We start from the raw sequence: 14185 nt of genomic DNA, 5'->3' as shown, positions 1-14185 counted from the left end.
TTCTATTGTTTTTTGTCCTAATTTGTAGAAATTATTCATTGTTAAAAATTGCTGATTTTGTAAAGAATCAGATTATTCCATGTTTGGAATGGACAAAACATAATTATGAGTGTAAAAATCTCTTATAATTGAGGGCAGTTAGGGATGAGAGTTCTTCATATAACTTGGTCGTGAGTTACGGAGTTAATGAGGCTATAAAGTGCTTAAATGCTACAGTTTTAAATAGCTGTTCATGTGACTTTGAGTCTGCACAAACTTCCTGCTGTTGCTCTTCCACTGCTTCTGTGGAAGTTCTCGTTTGGCAGACCACTTATGATTTTAATCTTGAAAGGCTGAAAAATAAAAGAGGGTAAATCTGCATCTCTGTACTTTGAACCCAACTAGTACTACCTGTTGCATGCTCCTTTGGCTGTAGCCTACTGTGAGGTTTCTGCACAAGACGAGGCATTGGAGAGAGGAATTTGGTCAATGCAGTTATCCTGATCAGCAGCTCCGTTTGCCTCTGTGAAGGAAAAGTTAGCAGTTTATTCAGGATTTGCAATCCATTTCTGTCTGTGGTGCTTAGCTGAGCGCATGAATTGGGGAATCGATTCGGGGACCTTCGTAATTGCTTCGCACAGGTTGGTGAACTTATTTCGCAAATGCACAAGGTGAGGTACCAAGTATGTTTGAGGCTAGAAGGCCTTGTAATAGCAGAGTGCCATCAGTGATACAAATTCATAAGAAAAGCATATGTTTTTGTGCAGTTTCTGAAGTTGCTCCTCTTTAAGCAGGAGTGAAGTTCTGCTTGGTTTTTTTTCTTCTTTTTTTTTTTCCTTTAAATCAAAGAAAGAGTTTTGATGGGTTTTGCTGACTGTGTAGGGTTTTATTTGGAAGAGGACTGACAAGTACCATTGGAATGGTAGAGAAGGAAAATTTGTGGTGTTCTCATGCCCATGGGAAGTTGGTTCGTCTTGCTGGAGAATAGTTAAACTTCAGCTTTTGATGATTTGTTGTTACCATAATGGTCAGCATGTCCCAGAGCAATGCAGGCTGCTGATGGTTGTGCCCATGACGCTCTTGTGCTAGGTTTTCTGTATGGGTAGGGCTTGTTGCTTGTTCTCACAGGGCAAGCACAGAAACCAGGAAGTTCAGGATCCATTCAAGGGGAAACCAGTTTTTGTTGCCTGCTATTGGGGTGAAGAGAAGACTGATTTGGCTGACTGAGATCCATGGGCCAGAGAAGTGAGGCTCTGCTGGCTTCTCCCATAGTGACTAATAGACTGGGAGCTACATTGGGCTGTGTGGATGTATCTGCATTAGCTTTACAGATAAGAGGACCCTAAGGCAAAGAAATTTCCACCATTTGAGAAGCATGCGGCACAGAAATTGCTATATTACCCTAGGAAACTGTTTCTTGGGTTTTAATTCCGTTCTTCCCCTCCTGAGACCTGTGTAAACTGGGTGCATTCTAAATTTTCTCTGGTTCGTTCTTTTATCATGATGACCATATAGTGAGATGGAGCTCATGCAGTGGTTTCAATTCCATTTTTGGGGGCATATCTCAAGCTGTTTGGGCTTCTAATATAGAAAACATGCTGTGTGGATTAAATACAGTATGGTAGGACTGCAACTAGCACTGCAGTGTGTTTCAGTAATGCACAGTAGAGCAGCCAGGCTGCAAAGGGGGATCACTAATGCTGTTGGTGTTACTCATCACAGTCAGAAGAAATAGAGGCTTCAGATCTTTCAGTCTGAGGTCAAAGGGGTAGAGCAAAGCTTACAGGTTGTTTTTCATTGGATTTAACCTGAAACAGTATTTTTTAATTCAAATAATTTCTTCCCTCTACCCCCTCCTCCAGCATGAAAAGAAAACAGCAGAAAGCTCTAGTATATTCTTGGCTGCTATTCAAAAATAAATAAACAGTTTATGAAAATAGACTATTTGAACATGGTAACTGTGAAAAAAATGAGCTATTTGAATCAGAAGAATACGAGTTACTGCTTTTACTTGTGTGGCTGTCACTAGTTTGAAATAGGATATACGTGGACAATGACTTTTAAATAGGTGACAGACTGATGAATGGCAATTCGAAGATGCTTTTTTGTTTTTTTAAAGCTGGGGATGACATAGGGCTCCTTGTCAAAAGTGAGTAAATTTTTAATAGCATTGTTTTTATCAAAGAAGATTTTTGAGATCAGATTAGCAGTGAATATAGGAATAGAACAATATTGCTCCACAAAGGATATTTTTCTCTTGCCATTAGAGGTAATCAATCTGCAGAGACTAATTACTATGTTAGCACAGCAACCAAACCTTTGACAGAAGGAAGAGGGAGTATTACTTCTGAGCTTTGGTGGGGAAAGGTTGCTAGAGGTGACTGCAGCTGCTTTCAATTGAGTGCAAGCAGTGGGAGGGCATCCTGGAAATGAAGGAGAGGATCTCCCAAGGATTTATAGCCAGTGTGCACAGTGAGCTTAGCTTGAAAGGGGGATAAAATTGCAAAATGCAATGGACAATAGCACCTCCTGTTATTCTCAGGAGAAGGGGAAGGAAGACCAGGAATAAGAGTTTTGAGGGCAATCAGAATGTTAGCTGTCACTCTTGACATGGATTTTTCCACAGTTCATTTATTTACATACCGTTGACTGTAGTTAAATGGCAGAGCTTATATGAGCTGTGCTTTTACTGATGTACATGTGCTACCATGTAGTTCATGTCATGTTAGGCTTAGGTGAGATTATATCCTGTTATCGTGAGTTGTAGTTTCTATTCTTTTCGTATTTTGTATTTCCCAGGTCTGAGAGTCTGTATGTGCTCCTGTTAGCCATGTAGATAAAAATGAATGAATTTCTTCTTTTAAAAAATCATTCTTTTCAGGCTTCTAGGAAGAAGTCCCCACACTAGACACCTGATGAAAATTACAATTACAGTGCCAGTGCCTACTTGCTAAACTGAATATGCTTCTTACAGTGAGTAAAAAATGCACAGAAAGTTTCCCAAATAACCCCAAATCCAGGAAATTTTCCCAGACCTTGTAGATCAGCACCTCAAAGAGCCTCATTCCCCAAACCCCAATTATTTATTACTTGCTCTTTGGTCTTCCCAAATCTGTCTTACACAGAAATTTTACTGGAAAGGCTGAGGATGCTCTGATACAGTTGAACTCTATTCTAGTGGTTATAGTACTTTTTTGGAAGCTGTGGGTTAGATTGGTCACCTCCTGGTTTCTAACCATGCTGTGATGATATCAAAGGGAGATGTCCTTTGAAAGAAAACAGTGCGCTTTTAAACAGGTACCAGACTTCCAAGTGAAAAGTGAACTTGTGCTGGCTTCCCAGTGGCCTGCAGGACAAGAAGAGGAAAGGCTTCAGGCTTACCCCTTTTCCTGAGGATTTCGCATGAGCTGTTTGTCTCCCTGCCCTTGAAACTGATTTTTCAGCTCCCTGCCTTGACACCTGTGCACAGAGATGTAAAATGGAATTGTTACAGCACCTCATTTATAAAGGGATAGGTCCCTTCTAAGATACAATCCTAAAGTAACTGGCAGTCTAGGTAATGTGTTTGTAAAGATAAATGTATACTAGCATAAGGAATAAATATTTGTAGCTTGGAATAGCTACCAGTGAGGTTTGCCACAGGCATCTTCTATAAAGAATGAAGCAGGAGATCTTGCAGTAAAAAATACTGCAGGTACATGATTAAAGACTGGACTGAGAGAATTTTTAAAGAATGAGGGGCATGTCTGCAACAGCTCCAGCAAAAATTTGTAGCTCTGCCCCCAAAAAGGGTAGAACCATCTTGGGGGGGGGGGGGAGGGGGGGAAGGTCTGGGGATGGGGAGGATGATGTTTTGTTTCTGCTGGTGTCATCCTTGGAAAAATTTGGGTTGTTTTAGATGAAATCTTCTAAACCAGGCACTTTGCATAGATTAACTTTGTTGCTGATTAGCTGGAATAGTTACAGTTTGGCAAAGCAAAAAGTGACTGAAAAACAAGTCTAATAAAAAGCATCAGACAAATTTAATTATATGAGTGGTAATATTTGCATGTAATGATTGCATAGTAATAACATATTACAGTATAATAACATTATGGAAATAATTTCCTCCTGCATTTTTGTGTGTGTGGTTCCAAGCCTCAGGAATAATGGACCCTTCAGCAGTAAACCCAGTTCAGGTTGCAGTCTTGATGAAGTCTGTCTGGAATAGGTCTTATGTGTTTTCAGGTGAACTACTAAGCAATTCTCTTTGGAAGAAAAATTGAGTTTGGGGAGTGGGTGCAGAAGAGGGGTTGTGAGAGCCCCCGTGGCCCCTGTTGCTATGGAGACCTCTCTTCTTCCTGTGCTTCTGCAGAGGCGCCTTGTCTGGCATCGGCTGAGGGGCTGCTCGGATATCGCCGTCATGTTTTAAAAGAGAGGCGCTGGGAAAATAATGCAGTGATTTATACCTGAAATACAAGAGCCTGATGCTCTGGGGATACTGCATGCTAGAGCGTTCCTCATACACGTGCTTGGGCATTAACCAGTGTCTTTAGACATTGTGTATGTTGAGGATGTTAAAACTGATGGCTATTTAGGATGAAACTGATGGGTACCAGTCATTTTACTGTCTGTTGTCTCTGTGTGGACACTTTAATGACAGCTGGGAACCAGAGCTGTTTAACTAAGTGACTGGATGTCTGATTTGCCTTTTCTATTTTTTTGTATTAAGCTGTTTATTTCCCTTAGCCTTTTCAGAGGAGCATTAGCTGTAACCGCTTTGGGACTGTGTCAGTCTGAATCAGGTGCTCCTTTGTGCCTTTTGGCTTTCCCTAGTTTTTAGTTTAAATGTTTTCCTGTAATTTTCAGCCTGACTCCAGTTTGGTGAAGGTACAGCCAGCCTGTCCTCCTTTTACAGATCTGTCTTATCCCGAAAGGTACCCCATTTCTTAATTTCTTAATTAAAACCCCCTTTTCAGCATCACCATCTTATTCATATGTTGAGACTCCAGATTTCTGCCTGCTCTTAGCATATAGAGCTCTTAATAAGTCTCTTAATGACAGTGGTTATGAAGATCCTGGTCCTCAGTATCCTAGTTGGTCATCTGAACTGAGCCTCCAGAACACCCCTCTGACACTTCCCTGTGTGGCCAGTGCTGATACAGGCTGACTATTGACCCTGTTCTTCCTTGTGAGCTATTGGGAGATCCCAGGTCTGCTTCCTTCACATCTTACATGTAAGTTACTGCGCAGTTCTTCTCCAGTGTCTCAAAGCTGGCTAGCTCTGTGCCTAGTAAAGCAACCTCCTGCCACTGCTGCTTTCTGTCCTTGGAGTCCTTTCTACTGCAGATGCATCCAGTCTGCAAGAGCATGTTCTTGCCCAGATGGATGCTGTCCTTCCCTGAGACTTGCATCCCCAGCACAAGAGCTGCTGCAGTGGAGGTGAGACTATGCAAAAGTGTTCCTATAGGCCTCATCTGGGACCTTTTTATTTCTCTTTGCTGTTCCTGTTTGGCCATTCCCACCTGAAGAGTATGAGGACCAGGAACTCCTTGTACTATACACATACCTCTACCCCCAGAAAACTGGTCCCTGAATAGATAGTCACATGTGCTGTGCTGTGGCCAGTAGCACTGTCTGTCTGTTCCTGAACTTTGACTGCATGTTGAGCTAAACATGTTAATTTTTTAAAAAATTATTAGTTTAGCTTGTCTTTTTTTCCAGTGTGGTACTGTACCCTTTGTAAGATGCTTAGCAGTGAAGTAAAATGTAGCCTATACGAGGTAAACTGAGTGAGTGTGTGCACATGTGAGTGTGTGTGTAGAAGCAAACTCCTCTGTATCTTTGTCGGTGCAGGCTTCCAGTGCACTCTTCCATCTTGGCTGCCTCTGTTTGCTACACTCCTCTGGTTATTTAGCTTCTGCTTTTTGTCTTCTTGTTGCCTCCATCCCAGGTACACTCAGCCCCCTTGTCAAGGTCAAGGGACTACCTTGCAGACCTCTTTGCATCACACCCTCTCACATCCTCTGCAGCAGTCGCCTGGCAAACACTCAGAGCAGCCTCAGCAAACTTCCACTTAGCCAAAGCATGTGGCCACCAAAGGAAACAGACCAGCCCCAGACTCACCAATCTTGCTTGCCTTCCTGGTGTTCCTGTCTTTCCTGGGCAAAACAGCTGTGCCACCTGTCCTATTCAGTTGCCTTTTGCTATATGTACTCCCACCACAGAGAGATAAGCATCCTATTTTGTTTGGAGTGCACAGATACCCTGTGATGGCTGGATGTAACATCCATCTGGTTTTTGCTGATACATCGTGTCTCCATCTTGTGTGGGTTAAGTCTAGGAAACCACACGTATGTGTACAGTGACACTGTGTATGGTATGTGACTACGAATCATCAGGAAATTATAGTGGGATGTTGTGACTTATACTGTTGTTTAACATGTCCATATTTTTTTTGGAGCATGTTTTAAAAGATACAGTTGTTATGTTGCCCACTCCACCTAAACATTGATGCATTAATACAAAAATGGAACATTGCAAAGAACATAATGTACAGGTCAGCAGAATTACTATAATACTTACAGGAAAAGCTGCAGAACTCAAAGGTGTATTACAGAATGCTATTTTACTTCACTTAGAATTTTTTTTGTCTATTATCCTTATTTTCATCCAGTACAGTTCTCTGGTGTTCATGCTAGCTTTGGCTAAGTTCAGTATTCTATGTCTGCAGTTTAATTCGAACAAAGAAATAAATTGCCATCACACTAAAATTTTTCTGACTGTAAAGGACAGCAAAGACATCTTTTGTTTTACTCAGTTTTTAAAATACCATCAGCAGAAGAGAAGAATATGGTTAAAGGAGATACTAAAACACCCATGCAGTTGGCAAAGGCTGATACTGCATGATGTGGTACCAGCCTCTGGAGACTTATATTGATTATTTTAAGCATTTAAGAATGTAAAATTGTACTTCAGGTTCCAAAGGAGCTGAAAAACACTGAACTACTCTTTGGATTCTGTTTCTCCAGAATTTCTTAGAGCATAATGTGGACAGATCTGAATAAGTAGCTGTGGATAACTGGCTAGCTGAAAAGGGTCACATAGACATAGTCCAGCTGGCTGGACAAAAATGCACATCGCTCTCAGCTTATCTGAAGTAAAGCAAAATACACTGTCTTTGGCTGTCCTTGTTACACAGTAACAGGAAGATTTTGGTGGGAAAAGAATGTTGCAGGTGGGAACAGAAAACTACAGAAGAGAAACAAGGGGCGGGCTTGGTATTTAGGCAACTAACCAATAATGAGCTTAACTTTTGTAATATGTATGAGCTAATTATAACAAGGCATAAAAGGTGACTGTAAGGGACAATAAACGAAGTCTGCTGATCACTCATATTGAGCGACTGTGTCTTCCCTCCGTCGCAACAAGTAGCTGTCTCAGAATACCTTAATATTTGCTGAGGCTAATCCGATGGTTAGAGGTGATTGCTTTCTGACCAAAAACGCAGGTTACATGGTCAAAGATATCTCTGTGGGATAGGGCCTAAACCAAAGAAATTATATGTGGAAATGTCTAGGAATGGCAAATAGAGTCCTACAACCTCTGGTATCTATATACGCTTGTGGTGGTTTGACCCTGGCTGAATGCCAGTGCCCACAAAAGCCGCTCTGTCACTCCCCTCCTCAGCTAGACAGGGGAGAGAACATAAAAGGCTCATGGGTTGAGATAAGGACAGGGAGATCACTCAGCAATTACTGTCATGGGCAAAACAGGCTCAACTTGAGGAAAATTAGTTTAATTTGTTACCAGTCAAATCAGAAAAAACATCTTCCTGCCATTCCCCCTTCTTCCTGGGCTTAACTTCACTCCTGATTTCTCTACCTCCTTAATGGGGGTTACAGTCAGGTCATGACGTTGTCTCTGCCGCTCCTTCCTCCTCACACTTTTCCCCTGCTCCAGTGTGGGGTTCCCTCCCATGGGAGGCAGTCCTCCATGAACTTCTCCAACATGAGTCCTTGCCAAGGGCTGCAGTGCTTCACATGCTGCTCCAGAATGGGTCCATCTCACGGGGTGCAGCCCTTCTGGAACAGACTGCTCCAGCATGGGTCCCCTGTGGGGTCACCTGTCCTGCCAGCAAACCTGCTCCAGCCTGGGCTCCTCTCTCCATGGGTCCACAAGTCCTGCTAGCAAACCTGCTTCAGTGTGGGCTGCCCATGGGGTCACAGCTTCCCTCGGGCACCCACCTGCTCTGGTATGAGGTCCTTCATGGGCTGCCGCTGGATATCTGCTCCACTGTTAACCTGCATGGGCTGCGGGAGGATAACCTGCCTCACCATTGTCTTTACCATGGGCTGCAGGGGAGTCTCTGCTCTGGTGCCTGGATCACCTCCTTCCCCCTTCTTCTTCACTGACCTTGAGGTCTGCAGAGTTGTTTCTGTCACATAGTCCCACTCCTTTCTTCCAGAGCAGTTTTTTTGTGCAGATTTCCCCTCCCCCCCTTTCTTAAATATATTATCACAGAGGTGCTACCATTGTCACTGGTTGGCTTGGCCTTGGCCAGTGGTGGGTCTGTGGTGGAGCTGGCTGGCATTGGCTCTGTTGGATGTGGGGGAAGCTTCTGGCTTCTTCTCACAGAAGCCACCCCTGTAGCCCCCTGGCTACCAAAACCTTGCCATGCAAACGCACTACAATGTCGCTACCAAGTGATCTTTTCTTCATTTAATACAATGTAGAGAGCTAACAAAGGTGCTAGCTATTTGCATAGTAGGCTGTTAATAATGTTACAATTACGTATCTTTGCATCATTGATGAACTCTTGTTACATTCTGCTATGTTGAGAGAGCAGATAATTTCACAGTTCTGAGACTCTGATGTCTGAAAGATAATTTCTTTGATTTTTGTTTGGAGGGGTGGAGGGAGACCTGGTTCAAGTCTGTCCCTGGGTGAATTAGGGTGGGTTAGGCTGCTTGCAGGCTGTCTGCAAGGCTTCTCTGTGGACTGGAAGACAGGTGGTCTTTGAGTTTGCTTCAGTCTTCAGTCAAGGCCATCTTCATATGTTGTGTGGAAGTCTAATATATATAATTATATATATATATCATAATACTAGTCTGGAAGAATGAGACCACTCCTTTTTTTAATTGTTGAAAACTGACTCTGTGGGCTTTCTGACCCGTATATCCAGCTACAGTGTGAAAGCAGGTTATCTCTGAGACTGGTGTGGCAGCCTGGGTGAGATGGCTTTGGGTCTTACATTGCTGCAGGGTAGAAAGAATGGGTAAACCCAAGCAATAAGAATAGCCTGAACATAAACTGATACTGCACATACCATGCTGCAAATAAATGGCTCTATGCAGTCTGTGTTGGAGCCTCAGGTGGCAAAAACGGTATTGCATTTCCATATATTCTCAGTTACTAGCATAAAGTACAGCATGATCTGTATAAGGTAGCAGCAGCTCTTCAAATGAAGTATGTTTTATTTTATTTAAGGAATAGAATTTATCAAATTATTTTATTTTAGACATGGACTTGATGTGTTGGGCTCTACCACTGACTTATCCAGGCACACTAAAGAAGAACCTACTTTTGCTGTGCAGCAAATGAAATCTGTTTATCTACTCGTCTTTTAAAGATGTGTTTTCTGGGAGATAGGAAGGTTGGCCTTTTGGGATAATTTGCTGTTTAAAGAAAGAAAGAAAAAAAAGCAGTATCCATCTTTGTACACATTTTTGCTTTGCGAAGTAATAGTTGAGATTATTTACCTAATACATTACCTGTCATATCTAAGAGCAAAGCTTTTATCTGGTGTCTCTTATTCAGGCAATATGCTAGGTAATTTGTATGTTCTCATTTGTAAGCCCATGTTTACTTGCATTCGTTTACATAAACCTGCTTTAAATGATCACTCTTACTCAGTGTCAGGACCTCTCTTCAGATTAAAATGAAATTAATGTTCAAATGGTCTTTCACACCTGATGAAGTACCAACCATCCTGTGGTGGGGAGGCACCTGAGCTACGAAACTACCACACCTTGGATACAAGCATATTGGCATAGTGTGCTGAGTTTTTTTGGTGCCTGGCTTTATTAAGTGACAGGTGCTTTAATCAGTTTAATCTCATAGCACAATCATTGCTCTTGAACTTTGATACCTTTATCATTAAACTTGTTTAACATCTTCAATTTCACACACACAAGTGATTGCCACCAACAGAAAAAAATCTCCCCTTCTTTCCTCTGCCTTCTCCAACCTCTTGTTTTGTAACCTTTAGTTTAAACACTGAGAAAAGAACAAGACTTGGTGAATATCCAAGTAGGCAATAGCTATTTAAATATCTGATAAGAATCTCTCAATTGTTTATGTAGACAAAGTGTGGCAATGAGTGTTGTGCAGCTCTTACACCTGATGAGGTATGCTCCAGGCAGCACTGAGTGTTGTATGTGTGGGAAACAGGGCATTTGAGTTGGTCCTGATTAAAAGTACTATTTTTACTAGGGAAGAGCATGGTGAAAGTCATTATCAGCCTTATCATCTTCACCATTACCACCCGCTGCACTGGCAAGGGCAACAAGTGGAGGACATTTGTCTTGAGACCCCATTGCTTCCCCTCCATGTCACCACAGGGCAGAGTTTTTTGTATTACCCTTCTCTCTCTTTTTCTCGCCTTTGTTTTTTTAATCTCCAAATTAACTTTGGAGTCCATGTATGTCATCAGCTGTGGACACCATGAATAAAGTTTTGTGCACTTAAGCCAGTGTCAACATCCTTGGGGCAGTGAATGGAAACTGCTCAGACACCACAAAGTTTCCAAACCTATTTCTGGTCTCTCATTCTAGACATGGCCAGGCTCAGTCTAGTCAAGACTATGTAACTTTGCTTTTTGCTGTAACAGTCTGCTTCATGTCTCTAAAGCTTCTGATTTCTAGAGTGGTTTCCTTAGCTATGTCTTGAACTAATTTACTGTTCTTTTGATTTTCCTTGACTTAATAATTTTAGTTAAGTTTTAAACTCAAGGTGAGCTTGTATTATTCATTATAGATCAGTATTTGGAATTGTGCTTCCTCTACGTTTGGAAGCCTTCAACATGTCTGTATAAGTTACTTTTCATTTTGCCTGAAGTTGTCTGAAGAACTTGTAATTTAGATTTCTAAAGTCCAAAGAGCAAAGGAAGCAGGAAAAGAAGCTAGAACATGTGATGGTTATAGCAGAAGGAGCAATGGTTGTGATGTGCATATATGTGCATACAACTGAAATGGTCAGAAATTGTGAGTCTTGGCTGTCTGCCCTGAGAAGCCATACAGATGTGTGTTCACCATCTCCTGAATATCAGGCTTAGGATGTGAAGCAGCAGAATCATTATCTGCTCTTGCAAAATTGGGCCATAAGTGAATTCCAAAGGTAACGTGGCTACTTAAGGAACCCTGTGATCTTAATTTCATTTCTGGTCTCTCACTAGACAGTGGCCAGGCTGTACTTTTGGAATCTCTGGAAATCAAATTTTCTTGTACTCTTGATTTAAAAAACCCCGAACCACACACAAAAAACTCCCCACTTCTATATTGCTTCAGCTAAGTTATTTTTAAAATCAATTTCGATTTGCAAAATGATTCACTACATGGAAGAGTCTTAATTAGAAAATCCGTGCTGGCTGTTGAGTACTTTCAGTTGTTCTGATTAATTGGATACTACCACTGTGTGGAATAATTCTGCCACGACTGGGGGAGTCTTTTGAACAATTTGCTGCTGCTCAGGGGTTCCCAAAAGATTGATTATGAACTGAGACCATCACAGGAGCATGCAATAACAAAAATTATGCAATGCGTTTTGAACTCTGACAGTTAAAGCCTATAAAAAATGGAATAAAGACTGAAATCTGACTGTTGTTATGGACGTAAGTTATAGGCTATTACTCTGTTCTATGGAGAGGACAGCAGTCAGACTGAAGAGTTTCCTCACGTCTCCTTTTCCCTGTAACCTTTTGACTCTGTTTTGTTGCTAAACCCTCTGAGTACAATCAGAGATATTTTTTTGATAATTATCTTTTTGGCATGGTAACTACTGCAATAGCAGCATGTAATAGCAGTCACAGATACTAGTACTGTGTTAGCAGTCAGCAGGGAATATGAAATTATAGACCTGTACTGCAGCAATACTTACCCAAGAAACATGTGTTAGAAAGTGCTATATATTTCAGTGAAGCAGTGGGGAACCTGGGTTTGATCTTCAATATAAATGAGGAGTTTTGATTTATTGTATTTAGCTTTCTTTCACGTTAGGAAACCTGCCATAGAGACAGCTACCCCAGCTGGAGTAGAGAGGGAGCTTGTCTGGTCAAACCAAAAAATTAAGCTATGTACAGGTTAAGAGTAGATCCTGTGTGAGATAGTTGCCATCTTTTTAATGTTCTCTTTCTTAAGGAGGAGGAAAGTGGCAGCATGCAATGTTTTATTTTTTTAACTGGAAGATGAAGTGATGTAGGTCTGAGATCCACCGAGAGACAGGGCAAGAGATGGGAGACAGGTGCACCTGTAGCATAGCTGATAGCAGGACTCTGTGCCCAGGTCAAAGCTTGAATACAGCTGCTGGAGCCATGGGCAGGGGTTTGGGGGTCCCACATGAGGCCAGTTGGGGCCACTAAAGGCCCTCATAGTCGGTGAAATTTACTTTTACAGTTATGTGCAAAAAGCACATAAGCAAGGTTAATGTTAATATATGACATTATGTCTGTATGAAGGTATGTGTAACCCTACTATGAGTGTTAATGGCAGTGGTTAGAACACCTTTCTGGCTGGTAGAGGATGGCCTTCTGTTTGCCTTTCTTGCCCAATCTTTCCCAGACTCTGTCCCTACTTAAAAAGTTAAGAAAAGTGATAGGTGCAGTAGCTTGCTGAAAACTCATCAGGCAGTGCACCCAGATCTGTAACATGCTTGCCTCTCCCTGCTCTGGTCACTCAGGCCCGATAAGGAAAAAAGTGTTCTCCACTCTCTGCAACATCTTGTACCTTCTAGTAGCTGGTAAAAGAAAGCAACTGAAATTTCAGTGCAGCGGTTAGCACAAGCTGCACTGCTGAGCCGGGGCTGGCACGGCTCAAGAGGTGATGTGGGTGCTGAATCCCCCGTGCATGGGTGAGGAAACCAGCGCCTGCCACATGGCTTGCTTTCTCACTATTTATCACGGTGAGGGCTGAGAGAGATTTCTGTGCTCTGTTACCTAAGAAGAGAAGTCTTACACTGGCTAACAAGTGACACAGAAAGAGCAGTGTTATGGTGAGGTGCAGAGAGAAAGGGTGTTGAAGTAGGAGAGGCTCCTTCTGCAATAGAAGTACGTGCAGAAGACCGGATGGGGTTGTTATTTGGAGCTGGAATGTATTGGTGATGTTTCAGTAGGAATGAGGGAGATCCCTGTATTTTTGTTATGTCTGGAAAAGAAACATTTTGCTGATTTACTACCAGCTATTACCACAAATCAATGTCTTAGGAAAATAAAGTTGCTGGCCACCCTATTTTATGGGATGTTATACCAGGTTCTATGTTCTTGCATGCGTTTGTCTGGTTCATGTTAAAGGCCTTGGTTACTTTTCATGAAGGTTTTCATGGAATATTTATAGGGAAGTCAGTCATCAGAGCAAAATGTTTTCAGAACAGAATAGAACAGGTGCTCAAAAGTTATAAATGTGACTTTATAACTGGCTAACCTTTCATTTGTTTACTGCTTCTAAAAAGGACAGCAGCTGATATTTTGTTGTAACATCTGAGCTCAGGAACTGTTGGCAGATCTGAGTTTTCCTTTATGGGTCCAACCTGGACCTCAGAACTGTAACGAAGTATGGGAGTTTGCTTTGGTTTGCCTTGCAAAAATGGGTAGGTGTCAAGAAACTCTGTCATGCCTAGAGCAATGGGACTACTGTCCCCCATCTGTGTGGACTCAAAGAAGAGTGGAAGTATGCTGAAAGTGTTTTATCATCCTTTGCATCCAGAAGTATGAAGTCACAGATGTGATTTGTGCTTAAGAACCAAGCGTTTAGACTCCTCATGGCTGTTTCTTGCAAAAAAAAAATATCTTTGTATCATGTTGCAGTACTGAGAGGGCTTGTTTTGTAAGGATCTTATGTTCCAGCAGGTTAATGAAGTTTGGAGTGGCCTAAAGTTTCTAAAAAAAGCAATGTCAACCTGCCTTTCTAGCATTATTAGGACATTTTTCTGTGTTTGTATAGGTTTTTAATGATAA

General features: G+C 41.8%; 1 protein-coding gene across 5 annotated transcripts in view; it reads left to right on the top strand.

The window, feature by feature from the left end:
- GPR176 (G protein-coupled receptor 176) overlaps window positions 1-14185 on the top strand; it is a 37044-nt gene that overhangs the window by 4147 nt on the left and 18712 nt on the right. The window contains exon 2 of one of the 5 annotated variants that reach the window (XM_056346890.1): window positions 2861-2952. The exons of the other annotated variants lie outside the window; for them this stretch is intronic. The gene's annotated coding sequence lies outside the window, so the exon portion shown is untranslated. The remainder of the gene's footprint in view (window positions 1-2860; window positions 2953-14185) is intronic. 5 annotated transcript variants of the gene reach the window in all.

Source organism: Falco biarmicus, chromosome 7 (genome assembly GCF_023638135.1).
Source record: "Falco biarmicus isolate bFalBia1 chromosome 7, bFalBia1.pri, whole genome shotgun sequence".
Taxonomy (NCBI): domain Eukaryota; kingdom Metazoa; phylum Chordata; class Aves; order Falconiformes; family Falconidae; genus Falco; species Falco biarmicus.
The sequence above is the reverse complement of the archived record's forward strand: the minus strand, read 5'-3'. Positions and strand labels throughout refer to the sequence as shown.